At 47.8% G+C, this 16,619-nt stretch overlaps 1 long non-coding RNA gene across 1 annotated transcript; it reads right to left on the reverse strand.

Moving 5' to 3' along the window:
- Positions 1-4,165: 4,165 nt before the first annotated feature.
- On the reverse strand, positions 4,166-15,024 carry LOC135575603 (uncharacterized). Its single transcript, XR_010466680.1, has 3 exons — positions 13,940-15,024; positions 13,166-13,288; positions 4,166-12,918 (listed from the first exon to the last, which is right to left on the reverse strand). It is a non-coding gene; the product is annotated as an uncharacterized LOC135575603 (long non-coding RNA).
- Positions 15,025-16,619: the final 1,595 nt, after the last annotated feature.

Below are 16,619 nucleotides of genomic sequence, written 5' to 3' on the forward strand. Positions count from 1 at the left end.
TATTATGTATTATGTATTATGTATTATGTATTACCAACAGTAATTTGCCAACGGGAGGAGTTCTTGCTAAATTAACAGCAAAAGCCATGCTGAAAAATGCAAGGGAGCAATGAGGGAGGGCTGGAGAAGGTTTATGTGTTCGCTGGGTAGTGCCAAGAGAGTTGGTCTGATCGCACCACAGAGCTCCTGGAGCCATCAATCTGTTTGCTTCTTTCCTACACCAAGCTTTAAAGGCTGGTTTGGATAGTCAAATGGGATTCAAACGTAACGTTCCTCCAAGAAGGCCTTGGGTAACTCATTTCCCAAAATCCCAACTTCTTTTCCCAGGGAGGCTGAATTTCCTCCACAGCAATCAAATGATCAGGTTTTGCACAGAAGAGTTGCTGTGGTTCTAAGCGTCTTTATTTTGTCTATGCTGCCTTAAAGAAGCAGCTGATCTGCCTTTTGCTTTTGGTGATGGAAGTCGGGAATGGCCAGCGCTGTGCTTCATGTCAGGATGGTTTCATTCTCGAATTATTGAATCGTTTCCCGGATGCAACTAAAAGAACAACACCTCCATCTCTTCCAGGGCCCTGCTCTTTAGTCCGCTCTCAACATCACCGGCAAAGAGCTGCTGCTTCTCTTCTGCACTGGATGTTTGGACATCTCTTTGCTAGAGGGACAAGGTCCCTTCGATCAAGAGACTGAAGCAGAAGCATCAGAAATTGACATTCCTCCAAGTTTTCCCCCAGTGCCTCAAGTTCCAAAGCAAAGAGAAGGGCATGGCGGTGGTGCCATTTTCTACCCCAGGGATAAAATTGTGGCAGGAATCGTAGTATGGAACATCTTCTACAGGATGCCTATTGCCGGCAAGGTCAGTGCAGGACTGGTGTGCTGAACAGTGAGTCTTGCTTAGATTGGGGATTTTCTTGTGGAAAAATCCATCTGCCATTTAAAATGATGAAAAAGAAATGGAGATGCTCTGTTTGGTACGATACTTGCAAGAAACTTGTAGGTTGGTTGTGCTTTAGTTGTTAGCAGTGCAGGTCAGAGCGGCTTCACAGTATCACAGTATCACAGTATCACAGTATCACAGTATGTTTGGGATTGGAAGCGACCTCAAAAGATCATCTAGTCCAATCCCCCTGCTGGAGCAGGAACGCCCAGGTGAGGTCGCACAGGAACATGTCCAGGTGGGTTTTGAATGTCTCCAGAGAAGGAGACTCCACACCCCCCTGGGCAGCCTGTTCAGTGCTCTGTCACCCTTACTGAGAGAAGGTTTTTCTCAAATTTAAGTGGAACCTCTTGTGTTCCAGCTTGATCCCATTACCCCTTGTCCTATCATTGTTTGCCACCGAGAAGAGCCTGGCTCTGTCCTCGTGGCACTCTCCCTTTATATATTTATAAACATTAATAAGTTCATCCCTCAGTCTCCTTTAAACTAAAGAGACCCAGCTCCCTCAGCCTTTTTTCATAAGGGAGGTGCTCCACTCCCTTAATCTTCTTTGTTGCCCTACGCTGGACCCTCTCCAGCAGTTCCCTGTCCTTCTGGAACTGAGGGGCCACAACTGGACACAATATTCCAGATGTGGTCTCACCAGGGTGGAGTAGAGGGGAAGGAGGACCTCTCTCGATCTACTAACCACCCCCCTTGTAATACACCCCAGGATGCCATTGGCTTCCTGGCCACAAGGGCACAGTGCTGGCTCATGCTCATCCTGTTGTCCACCAGGACCCCCAGGTCCCTTTCCCCTACACTGCTCTCTAACATGTAATTTCCCAACCTATACTGGAACCTGGGGTTGTTCCTGCCCAGGTGCAGGACTCTACACTTGTCCTTGTTAAATTTTATCAGGTTATTCCCCGCCTAACTCTCCAGCCTGTCCAGGTCCCGCTGGATGGCAGAACAGCTTCCAGTGTCAGCCACTCCTCCCAGCTTGGTGTCATCAGCAAACTTGCTGGCAGTCACTCAATTCCCTCGTCTAAATCGTTAATGAATATATTGAATAATATTGGCCCCAGTACTGACCCCTGAGGCACTCCACTAGATACTGGCCTCCAACTAGACTCCGCACCACTGACTACCACTCTCTGGCTTCTCTCCTTAAGCCAGTTTGCAACCCACCTCACTGCTCTATTGTCCAGACCACACCTCCTCAACTTAGCTGTGAGGATGCTGTGGGAGACTGTGTCAAAGGCTTTTCTGAAGTCAAGGTAGACCACATCCACCGCTCTGCCATCATCCATCCACCTTGTTACATTCTCATAAAAGGCTATGAGGTTGGTCAAGCATGACTTACTCTTGGTAAAGCCATGCTGACTGTCCCTAATAACCCTCTTATCCTTGATATGCCTTGAGATGGCACCAAGGAGAAGCTGTTCCGTTACTTTCCCAGGGACATCAGCCATCAGATGTCATCAGAAAAGCAAGGTTGGTCTCTTCTCTACCCAACAGTTCCAGGCATTGCATGGACAAGCAGCACATCACACAGGGATCTTCACTCAGTCTCTTGATGATACAATCAACAAAAAGACCAAATACTTTCACAATATGCCTGGATACATTTAGTTTTCAAGGACAGCGTCCTCCAGGCACAGCAACGGTTCATATCAGAACACAATTAAAACTCCAAAAGGAATGGAAGGTCATCAAGATAAGCTGTTGCTACTTCAGAAACAGCTAAAGGAGAATCCTAAATACTGTGAGACTACTACTGAACTTAGTAAGACAAGGTGTAGGTAGACCTGAGATGTCTCCGTGTCTTTGCATCTGTTGTCACCAGCAAAGTCTTCCAGGCCTTTGTGCTTTCAGGCAGGACTCTGGAGGGCAACAACTGTGGTGGATGGGGATCAGTCCAGGGGTTTCATGAGCAAACTGCAGCCTTACCAGCCCTTGGGACCAGAGGGTTTGCATCCAAGACTGCTGGGAGAGTGTTTTTCCCCAGTTGATGCTGGTCTGGTATGAACCCAGAAAGAAATGCACTCAGACTCTGAGGTATTGTTTAAAGTGCTGATCATTAGGTCTGGCTCTACAAGAGGGCTATCACAGAGGCAATCTGTGTCCCTCTGGATGGTGGAAACCCAGGTGGTGTAGCACTGACCAAGCTCCCGAACATCCACTGCCAGGAGGCGCCCCATGTCTTGTCAAAGCACTGTGACATTTTTGGATGATATGAGGTGAGGTGGGACAGCTTGCTGAGCTGTGGTGTTTCAGCTGAAGGATACAGGGTCTGCTGGAGAGAGTCTCAGGGAGGGTGAGGACAGAGGGATCCCCCTGTGTGAAGGATCAGCTCAGGTATATGGAGCTGCTCAATGACATGGGTTGATTTATCTTGTGTGAGGATGACAGAGAAGTTGGTGAGGATGACACTGTTTCGACAGTGAGCACTTTGAAGATGTGATAGCAGAATTCCCCCGTGGATACCGATGCAGAGTGTCTCCTGAGGAGGTGTGGACAGACAGGAAAAGCAGATTCAACTCCAGCAGGTCCCCACCACAGATGAGCTGTGTCCATCAGTGCCAGCCCCTCTCCTCAGACCAGAACAAGAGTCCTGCTCCAGAAACAGAGCAGCCTGACCCAAAGGAGTGTCTGCAGAAGGAGGTTTCTCTTCCTCCTGGATTCCTCCCTGCAGGCACAGAAATGCTCCCTTGCTCTTCTCCAGGGACATCCCTTTCCCCAGGTGAGGGCGTCCAGCCTGGCCTGGCCGGCTGGTCCTGGTTCCCTCCCTGTGCTCCCCACAGGGCCCTGAGCTGGCGATGCTGCTCTGCAGAGCGAGGGGCTGTGGTGCCCTGGGGCCATGGGCTGACTCTGCTCTGGCCACGCTGGTTGGGCTGGGAAACAGTCCCAGCTGAATGAGGGTCACTGCTGCTGAGCCCTTGCCATCTTCCCAGCTGGCTCAGGAGCCCAGGACAAGGCTGGGCAGGACCATGGGGTGTCTCTCATGGCACCAAGGGCAGGGGAGGGCTGAACCAAGACGGTGTCCTGAAACATTCTCCAGTCTGACATCTTTTGGCATCCTGGCTCCTCACAGCCTGTCCTGGCACTGAAGGGCCCTTGTTACCCTGTGCCCTCCTCAGGTTCACCTCTTCCTCTGGGACACCTTGCATGATCACTCCTTTTACCAGGACGGTTTTGTTGAACCCAGCAGGCAGCTGAACATCACACACAGCCCTTCTCTTACTCCCTCCAGCCCAGTGGGGTGGGAGAGGGAATCAGGAAAGAAAGAAACATCTTGGGTTAAAATGAAGACAGTTTAATGAGACAGAAAGGCAAAACAATAACAACAGCAACAAGAGCTACAATAGCAATGACAGCAACAATAGCTACAATAGCAACAACAGCTAAAACAGCTACAATAGCTACAACAGCTACAACAAATATAATATTATAATGATAATAAATAAAATAATTATAGTAATAGTAATTATAATAATAAGGATGGCAGTAGTAATAGTAGTAATCGCAAAAATGGTAATAATAATAACAGGAGATATAAACCAAGTCACGCACAATGCAATTGCTCACAACCCATCGAGCGACACCCAGCCAGATCCCAAACAGCGGTCCCCCAGATAACTTTTCTCTAGTTTACACACCAAGCATGACATCATATGGTGTGGAACAGCCCTTTGGGCACTTGGGCCAGCTGTCCTGCCTGTGCCCCTCCCAGCTTCTTGTGCATCTTCAGCCTCCTTGCTGAAAAGTCCTTGGTTTGGGATAAACATGGCTTAGCAACAACCCAAACATCCCTGTGCTAGCAACAATCTTCTCAGATTAAATCCAACACACCGCACTCTACCAGCTACTAGGAATAAAATTAACTCTCTCCCAGCTGAAACCAGGACAGTGCCCCCCCCTTATTCTGTACCATCTGTGTTGTGCCCGGGTCCCACACTCTCCAATACATTCCAGTTAATCAACAGCACTTTCCTATCTCTGGATATACACACAGATCTCACTCCTCAGTCTATAGGCCCCACCTCTAAAGTGTCCAATGAGTTCATGTGGTCCATGGCTTTGGGCTCCAGGGTCATAAGAGTCTTTCAGTTCAGGAGAGATGGTCTCTGCTGTTGGACTGTTGTGTCCTGTGTCCAGAGCTCGTAGCTGCTGTATCTGTCACAGCCAGGGACAGGGTGTGAGTCTGGGTGGGCAGCGAGTGGCACCTCAGGGAGATCCTCTGACAGTGCCTGGCAGTTCCACTCCTCTCCAGGACGCATCTGCCACTGCTGGTGGGACAGCGCCAGGCAGATAAGTCACAGACGTGTCCCTGTCGTTTGGGATGTGTGCGACCAAGAAGGGAGCTCTTCATCCAGGCCTTGGTACCTGACACATCCCCCTGGGACCCTGAGCAAAACCCCTGTCCCAAAACCTAACTCTACGCCCGTCACAAACCCTAACTGCAACCCTAACCCATCATTCTAACCTTAACCCTATCCCCACCCCTAACCCTACCCCCTTACACTAATCCTAACCACTTAGAATAACACTACTCCCTAACCTCTAACCCTAACTAAACCCCTACCCCCAACCCTAACACTAACCTAAAACTAATCTAACTGTAACCCCAAGCCCTTACCCCAATTCTAACCCTAACTCTGACCCTAATCCTAACCCCTAACCTAACTCTGACCATTCCACTAACACTACTGCCTAACACTAACCCTAACCCTAATCCTAACCCGATCCCTAACTCTAACCTAAATCTAAAGCTAAAACATAATCCTAACTCTAACCCAAACCGTAAAATTTACCCCTAATGCTATCTCCAACCCTAAACTCTAACCCTTTTCTAAACCTAATCTAACTCTAATACTTAGCCATAATCCTAACTCTAACCCTAACCCTAGTCCTACCCTTTTTACCCCTAATATTAAAACCTAACCCTAACTGCTTACACTAACACTATTCCCTAACTCCAAAGACTAATTCTTAGCCCTAACACTAAACTCAACACTACTCCATAAACCCTAATCCTAGCCCTTAGCACTAACTCTTACTCTATCCTGTGCCACTAACCCCTATCCATATCTCTACCTACTAATACCCAACTGTAACCCTAATCAAACCCTAATACTACCCTAACCCTACCCCCTAACACCGACCCCTAACACTCACCCGAATTCTAACCCTAACACTTAGTCCAGACACTTACTGTAATCCTAAAAAAAGACCAAGTGTAAAACCAAAATCTAGTCCTAACTGTAAACCTCGTCCAAACCCCTACACCATAAGTCTAACTGTAAACACCATCCCCTAACTCTAATCTAACCTAAAACTTAACCCTAACTCAAACCCTAAATCCTAAAACTACCCCTAACCTTAACCACTTCCACTGACACAACACCCTGATCCCTAAACCTAACCCTACCTGTAAATCCAAAACTAACCACTAACCCTAACTCTAACCTGAACACTAACCTAACCCTAAATGTAAATCCAAACCCTAACCTGAAATCTAACCCTAATACCTAAACCTACTCCTAACCACTTCCACTACTCCCTAACCCCAACCCTTAACATTAACCCAACACTTACCCAAAGCCTAACCCTTATCCTCAATCCTAACCCTTACTCTAACCTGAACCCCAAACCCCTGTCCCAAAACCTAACTCTAACCCCTAATTCCAAATCCTAACTGCAACCCTAACCCATAATTCTAACCTTAACCCTATCCCCACCCCAACCCTACCCCCTTACACTAATCCTAACCACTTACAATAACACTACTCCCTAACTCCTAACCCTAACTAAACCCATACCACCAACCCTAACACTAACCTAAAACTAATCTAACCATAACCCCAAGCCCTTACCCCAATTCTAACCCTAAGCCTAACCCAAACTCCTAATCCTAAGCCTAACCCTGACAGTAAGCCTAACCCTAACCTGAACTCTAATCCTGCCCTGACTCTAACTCTATTCCCTAACCCTAATCTAAACCTAACCCCAAACCTTATCTAACACTAACCCTTATCCAAATCACAACCCTAATGCTAACCCTAACTCTAAATGCAATCCTAACTCTTAAACCTAACTTAACCCTTAAACTAAGCCCTAACTTTAACCCTAACACTAACCTTAACTGTAATTCCTAGCCCTAACTCCAAGTCTAACCCTAAAATCTAACGCTAACTCTAGCCCTAACCAAGACCGTAACACCAGACCCTAACTCTAACCCTTCCCCCAACTGGTAAAGCCAACTCTAACCCTAACCATTATCTAACCCTAGCTGAAACCCTAACCCTAAGTCATAACTGCTAACCCTAACCCTATCCTTAACTATAATCCTAACTCTTCTCTCTAATCACTAACCCTACCCCTAACCCCTACAACTAAACCCTAACCCTAACCACTTACATTAACACTACTTGCTAAACCTCAACCCTGATCCTAACCCCTAACAATAACTCTAACCCTAACCTAATCTCTACTCCCACCCCCAAACCCTAACCCTATTCAAAACCTAACTCTAACTGTAAGCCTAACATCTATACCTAAAAAAAACTAACCATAATTCTTAACCCATACACTCACTCTAATCTTAAATTAAAGCCTGAGTCTAAGTCCAAACTCAAACCCTAACCCTACCTCTAACTTAAACCATAAACCTAAATCTAAACATAACCCTAACCCTATCCCTGTCCCTAACCCATAAATCTAACCTCTAAGCCTAACCACTTCCACTGACCCTAACCCCAAAACCTAACACTATTCCAACCCTTACCTCAACCTTAATCCTAACCCCTACCACTAACCATAACCATAAATCAAAAACTGAGCCCTAACCCTGACTCTAACCCTAACAGTAACCCTAAACTCTAACCCCAATCCTAAACTCTAACCCTAACCTAACACTAATCCTATCACTAACCTAACCTCAATGGTAACCCTAAACTAAACTAACCCTAACCCAGACCCAACACTAATCCTACCTCTAACCTGAAATCTATGCCTAACCCCTAAATTCACCTCTAAAACAAACCTTAAACCTAAACCTAACTCTAATCTAATCCTAGCCTCATTTCTATCCCTAGCCCATTAACCCAGTTGCCAACCCTGAGCACTCATACTAAAATTAACACTAACCCAACCCTAATATCTAACCCAAACCATTAACTCAACCTCTAAGCCTAACCCTAAACCCTAACCTAAACCTATCTCTAATCTAATGCTAAATCCTAACCCATAATTCTAAGACTAACTTTAAGTCTAAAGCCCTATCCCGAAAATAACATTAACACTACCTCTAAGCCTAACCCAGTGTCCTGTCCCTAACCCTTCAATATAAATCTAAAACCTAAACCTGACCATTCAAATAACACAAATCCCTAACCCCCACATCTAACTCCAATCCAAGCCTTACCCTAACCCTAATCCTAATCCCTATCCTTAACTTAAATCTTAACTCTAAGTCTAAATTCTAAGCCTAATTCTAACCCTAAATTTAATAAAAAATGTAATGGTTACCCTAACCTGACCTCTAACCCTAACCCCTAACCCTAATTCTTACTCTGACCCCTAACACTAACCCCTAACCTAAACCTAACCCTAACTGTAATACCTACAAATAGTGCTAACCTTAACCATATTCCTACCCTTTCCCCCTAAACCTGAAGTCTAACTGCTTATACTAACACTATTCCCTAACCCCTAACCTTAATCCTTACCTCTAACACTAACCCTAATACTAACCCTTACCACTAACCACATCCCTACCCATAAACCCGAAACCCAATCCCAATCAAACTCTAATAATAACCCTAACCCTACCCCTAACAACTATCCCTAAATCTAACTCTCTAATGTTAGTCCAATCACTTACTGTAATCCTAAAGCAAAGGCTAAATCTAAGACCAACCTCTAACCCTAACTCTAAAACTAATTCAATGCCCTAACCCTGATCTAACCCTAAATCTAACCCCAAAACTTAACTCTACCCTTAACAAAACTCCAGAACCTCTAACACTAACCCTAATCCAACCATTACCCTAAACCAAATCCTAAAACTTAAGCCTAAATGTAAACCTAAATACTAATCCTAAATCTAATCCTAAAATTTAAGACAAACCCCTAACTCTAACCCTAAGAGTAACATAACATAAGTAGAAATCCAAACCCTAACCTAACAATACCCACAACCCAAAATCTAACTCTAACATCAAACCCAAAATCTAACCTTTCCTCCAACTGGTAACGCTACCCGACCACTGACTCTAATCTAACCCTAAAAGGAACTATAACCCTAACCCTAAATCCTAACCACTTATCCTAGCCATAATCTTATCCTTACATCTAACCCTAATTCTTCTCCCTAATACCTAACCCTAACACCAACCCCCTAAAGCTGACTCTAAAGCTCAGCCCTAAACCTTAACCCTAACCCTAGCCAGTAATCATCATTCTAAACCTCACCCTAACTCTAGCAATAACCCCTAAACCCTGAAACTAACCCCTAGTTCCAGTAACCTTAACACTACTCCCTAACACAAACCCAGCACTTATGGTAACCCTAATGCTGACCACTAACACTAACTATAACCTTCATGGTAAGCCTAAACCCTAATACTAACTCTAACCCTAACTTGAAACCTAATCCTAACACTAAACGTAAACCCTAACCTTAACCTAACCAGAACCCTATCACTAACCTAACTCTAACCATAAGCTTTAAACCAACCTAACCCAACCCTAACCCTAACTCTAACCTGAAATCTAACCCTAACCCAACCTCTAAACAGAATCCTAACCCTAACTCTAGCCTCACCCCTAAACCTAATCTCTTATGCTAATCTTAACCATTTACAATAACATTACACCCTAACCATCAACCCGAATCCCCATCTCCAACAGAATTATGAAACCTAACCCTAACCACCTCTTCTAACACTACTGCCTAGCCCCTAAACTTAAAACTAATCCAACCCTTACCCTAATCCTAATTCCTATCCCTAACTCTAACCCAAAATCTAACCCCAAACCCCAACTCTTACACCTAAGCCTACTCCTAACTATGTCCACTAATGCTACTTCCTCACCCCTAAGCTTAACCCTAAATTCTACCCAATTATCTTCACCCTAATGGAACCCTAATGCAAACCCCTAAGCCTAACTCCAACTCTAAACCTAATGCTTAGCCCTCTTACTGTAATCACAAACCTAGACCTAAAACCAAACTCTATCTCTCACCCTAACCCAAAAGCCCTAGCCTTAATTCTAACCCTAATCAAACCCTGACCCTACACCTAACTCTAACCCTAAACCGAACTCTAAAAATAACCCTAACCCTATCCCTGCCTCCTCAGTCTAACCCCTAACCACTTCCACTGACACTTCCTAATACTTGAACACCTAACCCAAACCCCAATGCAAACACATACCCGAACCTCAAACCCTAACTCTCAGACTAATCCCTAGCTCCTAAGTCTAGCACTAACCTTAACTCTGACCCCTAAAGCCTAACTCTAAAACATAACCCTAATCCTAAACCTCATCTAACTGAAACACATACTCCTAACCCTAACAGTAATTCTAACACTAACTCTGACCCCTTGCCCTACATTTAACCCTATTTCTAACCCTAAATGTAACCCTTCCCCCTAACCTTAGCTCAAACCCCTAAGCCCAAAATCTAACCCAACTCCCTAATTCCTAAGCCTAACCCTAACTGTTACTCCTAACACTTACCTTTACCCTAAATCTAACCCTAGACCTTAACCCTACCACGTAACCCTAACCTAAACCTCATATAACCCAAACACAAACTCCTAACCCTAACCCTTAACCCTATACTCTATCCTCTTGCCCAAACTTTAATCCCAACTCTAAGACTAACTCTAACCCCAAACCTGACCCATAACCCTAACTCAATATCCTAATCCCAAACACTAAACCTAACCATGCTCCATAAGCTTATCCCACACTCTAACCCTAACTCTATCCCCTAGCCCAAAACCTTATCTAACACTAATCCTCAACCTTATGTAAAACCTAACCCTTATCTAAATGCTAAACCTAAACCTAATCCTAACCCTAACTCTAAATCTAACCCTAACTTAACCCTTAAATTAACCCCTAATTTTTACCCTAAGTCTAACCATTACTGTAAATCCTAACCCTAAGTCTAAACCTGAAACCTAATGCTAACTCTAGCCCTAACCAAAGCCCTAATAACAAACCCTAACAATAAACCTAATCTAAGCCTAACTATAACCGTAACCCTAAATTCTAACTGCTTACTATAAGCCTATCCTTAACTCTAATTCTAACTCTAACCACAAAAACAAACCCCTAACACTTTTTCTAAACCTAACTCCTAAACCTTAACCCCAATCCTAGCCTGCAAGCCTCATTCTAAACCTCATACTTACTTTAACAATAACCCCTACACCTTCACACTAATCCAAATCCTATCCCTAAAACAAAATTAACTCTTTTCCCTAAGGCTAAGTCTAACCCTAACTCTAATTAGAACTCGAAAACTGACCACTAACCCTAACTGCAAAACCTAATCCTAACTATAACCCTAACTCTTCTCCCCAACCCCTAAACCTACCTGTAATCTAAACCTAAACCCAACCTGAAACCTTACCTAACGCTAACTCTAATTCTACACCCAAACCCCTAACCCTAATCTAAGGCTCACCATACAACTTATCTCAACCTGACACTAATCCTAATCCACAACTGCTAACTCTAATCCTGAACCTATGCTTTACCCAATGCCCTATCCCTACATCTGACGAAACACTAGCCCCCTCTGATGCTAATATAAACCTAAGCCTAACTCTACCCTGTAGCACTAATTCTCAGCCTAACATATCCTCTAACCCTAGCCTCTAATCCTAACACTGAAACCTAAGCTTAAACACTAATCCTAACTCTAAACCTAACTAATACACGCTAGCCAAGAAACAATAACCAATAAATGATAACCCTAAGGAAAACTCTGATCCTGGTCCTAACCGCTAACCGCAGCTCTACCCCAAATTCCAACCCTTACTCTAACCATCTCTCTAACACTAACTCTTAACCCTAACCACTATCCCAAGCACTACCAGACCCCTAATCCTAACCCCAAACCCAAAATCTAACCATTTCCCTTATCCCCAAACCCTATCACTAACTACAATGCCAATTCCTCATCCCTAACCCACCCTAATCCTAACCACTAACACTAACTCTAAACCTAAACTATAAACCTACCTCTAACCAAAACCCAACCTTAACTCTGTCCCTACTCCTAACCCTAACTACTTACCATAATACTCTTCACTAACCCCAAGTCTAACCCTAGCACCTAACAGCAAACTGTAACTCTAATCCTAATCCTAACTTTCACCCTATCACTATCTCAAACCCTAAACACTAAACCTAAACCCAAGCCTTCATTCTAACCCTTACCCACAATCTGTAACCCTAATGCTAAACCTAATTCTAACCCTGAGCAGCACTCTTCTGTCTCCTCCATCTCCTCCTTTTCTTCCTCTTCAGGGGGCAGATGGCCTCTGTGTCCAGACAGGTCCTGCGGCCTGACACTTGCACCACGGGCCTGATCTTTCGGTGCTGACAGCTGGGTGCCTCCCTGCCACCGCTGGGACCCTTGCCTGCCACCTTCTTCCCCGCAGGGGACATTGAGCCCTCCTGTGAGATTCTTCTTCTTCTTCTTCTTCCCTGGGGGCTGGAGACTTGATCCTTGTTCTTCACAGCCAGAGCACAGGGGCTGCTGTCTGCTCCACGGTGCTGCTTACACTGACACTTTCTGGAGGAACCAGGGGTGACCTGGCTGGGCTCCTGCTCGCTGCTGCAGGAGGAAGGTGGTGCGAAGGGTGGGCAGTGGAACAGCTGGTCACGGGGAGGCTGGGAGCCAAAGGGCTGAGCTGAGGATGAAGCTGAAGGTCGGCTTTTCATGATTTGGCTGATGGAGAGCAGATGAGGACAGCCTGCAGAACAGGAAAAGAGGCTGACATGATCTGAAGGCCAGGTCAGGAGCAGGAGCCCCCCTCTTCCTCCACACTCCACAGTGCACAAGCACAGCACCCAACTGCTACCATCTTAGCCAATCCAAGAGAACAGGAGAGGTGGCTGCTGAAATCACTGCCCCGGGCCACCTGCCGTGTCAGACAGTTGCCTCGTGGACTACTGGCCTTGCTGCCGTGCAGGAGCCTGGGAGCGACTGGCACCACTTACCTTGACTTGCCAACAGGCCAAGGAGTTGGGGTGGGTGGTGTCCATGGGGTAGGTGTGGTTGGCAAATTGTGAATGAGGTGGTGTGCAATGGTCACTTCTGCTCGCCTTCCACAGGATGCTGCGCTGCAGTTATTGACATGGAAAAAAACAACAAACTTGGTGATCTAAAGAAAAGAGGTTTCCATGAGCCGAGAGAAGAAAATAAGAAGGTGAGCCCAGAGAAAAAGGAAGGCTAAAGACACAGAAGGGGAGAGGAAAGTGGGGGGTGGTCAACAAATCAGAAGTGTTTTCTCTTAGAAGCAGAAACAAAAAAAGGAAGGAAGGAAATTCAAACAGAAACGCCAGCGCACTGTCCTGAGCCCTGGTTGCACAGCGGCGCCCAGAGGGCCGGTCCCAGCCCCTGCCTGGGGAGGAGGAGACTCTGCAGCCTCCAGCTGGGGAGTCACCTGCTCCCATCGCCCCAGGGGACAAGACACTCAGAGAAGATTGGGGAGGCCACCCCGCTCCAGGGACTGGCACAGCCGCCCCTCTGTCCTGAGCAAGAAGACAGGAGGCGTTTCTCCAGCCTTAATCAGGGATGGGAACAACAGCGGGGACCTGGCCCTGTACCCCAAACCAGAGCAACTGCTGCAGCCCTGGGGCTGAGGGGCTCTCCCTGTCTGCCTCCAGCTTAGCAAGACACCCAGCATCCGGTCTACACTCTCCCCAACACAATCTCCAGCTCAGAAGACACAAGGCACCTGTCGAAGACTCCAGGCAGAAGCTCAGACTCACCTTTTGGCAGAAAGCACCAGCTCTATGGCTGGTGGTGGTGACATGGTGATGTTCAGCTCCAGAGCAGCACTGGCCAACAGGGAGGATTTCAATGTTGCCAGTTTGGAGTCTTTGGGTGCAGCCACCTTGGTGCTGGAGCCAGTAGGGAGGTCCATGCCACAGCCTGATTCCTGAGAGGTGCACAAGCTGCTGGTTCCACCCTGGGCCTTCTGGGACGCTTTGGGCAGATCCCCGCTGTGCCGTGCACTGGGCTGGCAGCACCGCTGCTGCAGGAGTCCCTCTCCAGGGTCTCAGCATTCTCCCCACTGCCCCTGGGCTCCTGGCTGGGGATGGGCTCCAGCAGCAGCTTGGGTGAGGTGGGTGGCTGATGCTCTCCCAGGAGCTCTGCCAGGACAGCTCTGCTTTGGCCCCACTTGTGTTGCTGGTGTTGCAGGAGCTCTGAACTCTTCTGGGCACAGGAGGCAGCTGCAGGAGGGCGAGCAGCTTTTTGGGCCTCCAGGCTGAATCACTGTGCCAAGGACACAGGGTGATACTGCAATCCCATCCCCTCCAAGCTCACACAGCAACTCTTAACTGAGCAGGATCCTTCCTGCAAGCCATCCTCCCTCACACCTGTCCATGGGGTGCAGTGCCTGCCTCCCTGCCAAGCTGCAGCCCACCTGCCCTCGCAGAGCAGGCAGAGGGGCAGCAGCTCCCTGCAGCTCTGGCCCAGAACAGCCTTCAGGACTCACCTGGCCTGTCACTGGTGAACACACGGGTCTGTTGGTCTCAGCTTTTTTCACCTGACCAGAGACGCTGGCCCCAAGAGATAAAACAGAGCATGAGCACAGGGCCACAGACTGCACCAAAGCCCTGAGCCTGCCCCCAGCCAGGCACTGGCCAGCATGCCATGAGGGACGGCTGTACTGTCCCCAATCCCACGGAGCCTCAATGGAGGAGTCGTGGCTCATGCTCAGGCAACAGACTCTGCTCTGCCAGACAGAGGCAGCACAACAGAAGCTGCTTCCCTCTTGCCTGCACCCTGCCTGACACTGGCAGTTAAGCAGCCTGGAGAGCAGTAGCGGTGCAGCTGCAGGAACATCCCCTGTGAGAGCAGAGCTCCCCCCACCCACACCCTGCCCCACTACCTGATCTCCAGCACCAGGCCCAGGAAAGGGTCAGAGGTCTCCCAGATGCTCTTGCACACTGAGAACTTCACTGCAAAAGCAAGAGCAGTAAGCACACCCTGGCACAACACCTGCACCCAGCACCACCCCAGCACAGCACAGGCAGCTGCCATGTTCCCCCTCTCCAGCTTTGGGCTCTGGGATGTCGGCACCAGGATTCACAGCGTGCAATTCCACTGTGTGCTGGGACAGCAAGTGCTGGTACATAACTGCCAACATGGGTTCCTCAGGGGGTGGCAAAGAGCTGGGGGCCCCCAGCCAGCAGCTTTTTCCATCACTACAACACACGCCACAACCCACAGGAACCACAAGACTGACCAGCTGCACCTCTGGGTAAGTTACACACACTCAGCAGTTTTCCCAAAAGATTTTTACTGCAAGGCTCTCAGGGAAACCGCTGTCCTGAGAGTCACAGGCCCAGGACCTGGCAGCCAGCGCTCACCATGGACCACAGGGATCTGCCAAGGACTTGGTGAACCAGCATGGTGGCCTGGGTCTGGTGATCCAGCCTGGAGACAGCAGCACCAGAGCTCACACTGCCCCTCCGCAATGGCCACCCCTGTCACCCACCGCTGTGTCATCACGATCCAAACCCATCCCAGCGGCAGCTCCTCTCTCCCTTCCCGTCAGGAGCAGCTTGCCAACATTTATCCAGCACTTGCAGTGGCCACTAACCAGGCCTGGAGCTGTCGAGAGAAAGGACTCCCCGGAGCTCACCCAGCTCTAAACTCAGCCCCAACCTGCCGCTGGCTCGGCAGCCGGCACTGCGAGCAGTGCAGAGATGGAGCAGTTGGCAAAGAGCTTTGTAAGGCAGAGCCCTCTGGGGCACAGCACTGAGGCAGACCCACTTCCCCTCTGCGTGACTGAGCGTCAGCCAAGAAAGTAGCAAACTAAATTTCACAGGAACAGAAAATTAACATGTAAACGCTCATTTGTTCCAAGGTCGTACCTGTGGGATCGCCCTGAGGCTCACGGACAGACTCAAGTCAAGAAGTCAAGTAGCCGCTGCCTACAGGGACGGCTGGAAACAAGGAGAAAGGAAAAGCGTTTCCATATCACATTGTGATCTACCTTGTCCTCAGTGACCTGCAGTGCCTGGACGGGGGTCAGGCAACAACAGGGGACCCAGACGCATGCTGAAATTGCCATAGCTGCAGAGGGGCTGCAGAGCCCTTGGCTGGGACCTGGCAGCTTCCAAACTACTGTGTCCAGGCCACATGCAACACCCCTCAAGGACCAGATGGACAAACATGGGGCCTCTCAGGGCCTTCTGACCAGGACACCTCTCACACACACAAAAGAAAACCCACACTAAGTTGGGAGCATGGAGCACCAGGGCAAAAAATGATAAGCCATGTTTCTTCTAGCAAAGAGCCTGCTGGCTACTGCAAGGCACAAGTATTGCAGGAAAATGTTAACAAATAATAAACCAAATATTAACAAATGCAAAAGGCCAGTGACCAATGAAGACTGAACACTTAGCCCTGGGATTGCCCCCAGGCTCAGGAACAGGA

The sequence above is a fragment of the Columba livia genome, chromosome 16, assembly GCF_036013475.1.
Source record: "Columba livia isolate bColLiv1 breed racing homer chromosome 16, bColLiv1.pat.W.v2, whole genome shotgun sequence".
In the NCBI taxonomy this organism is placed as follows: Eukaryota; Metazoa; Chordata; class Aves; order Columbiformes; family Columbidae; genus Columba; species Columba livia.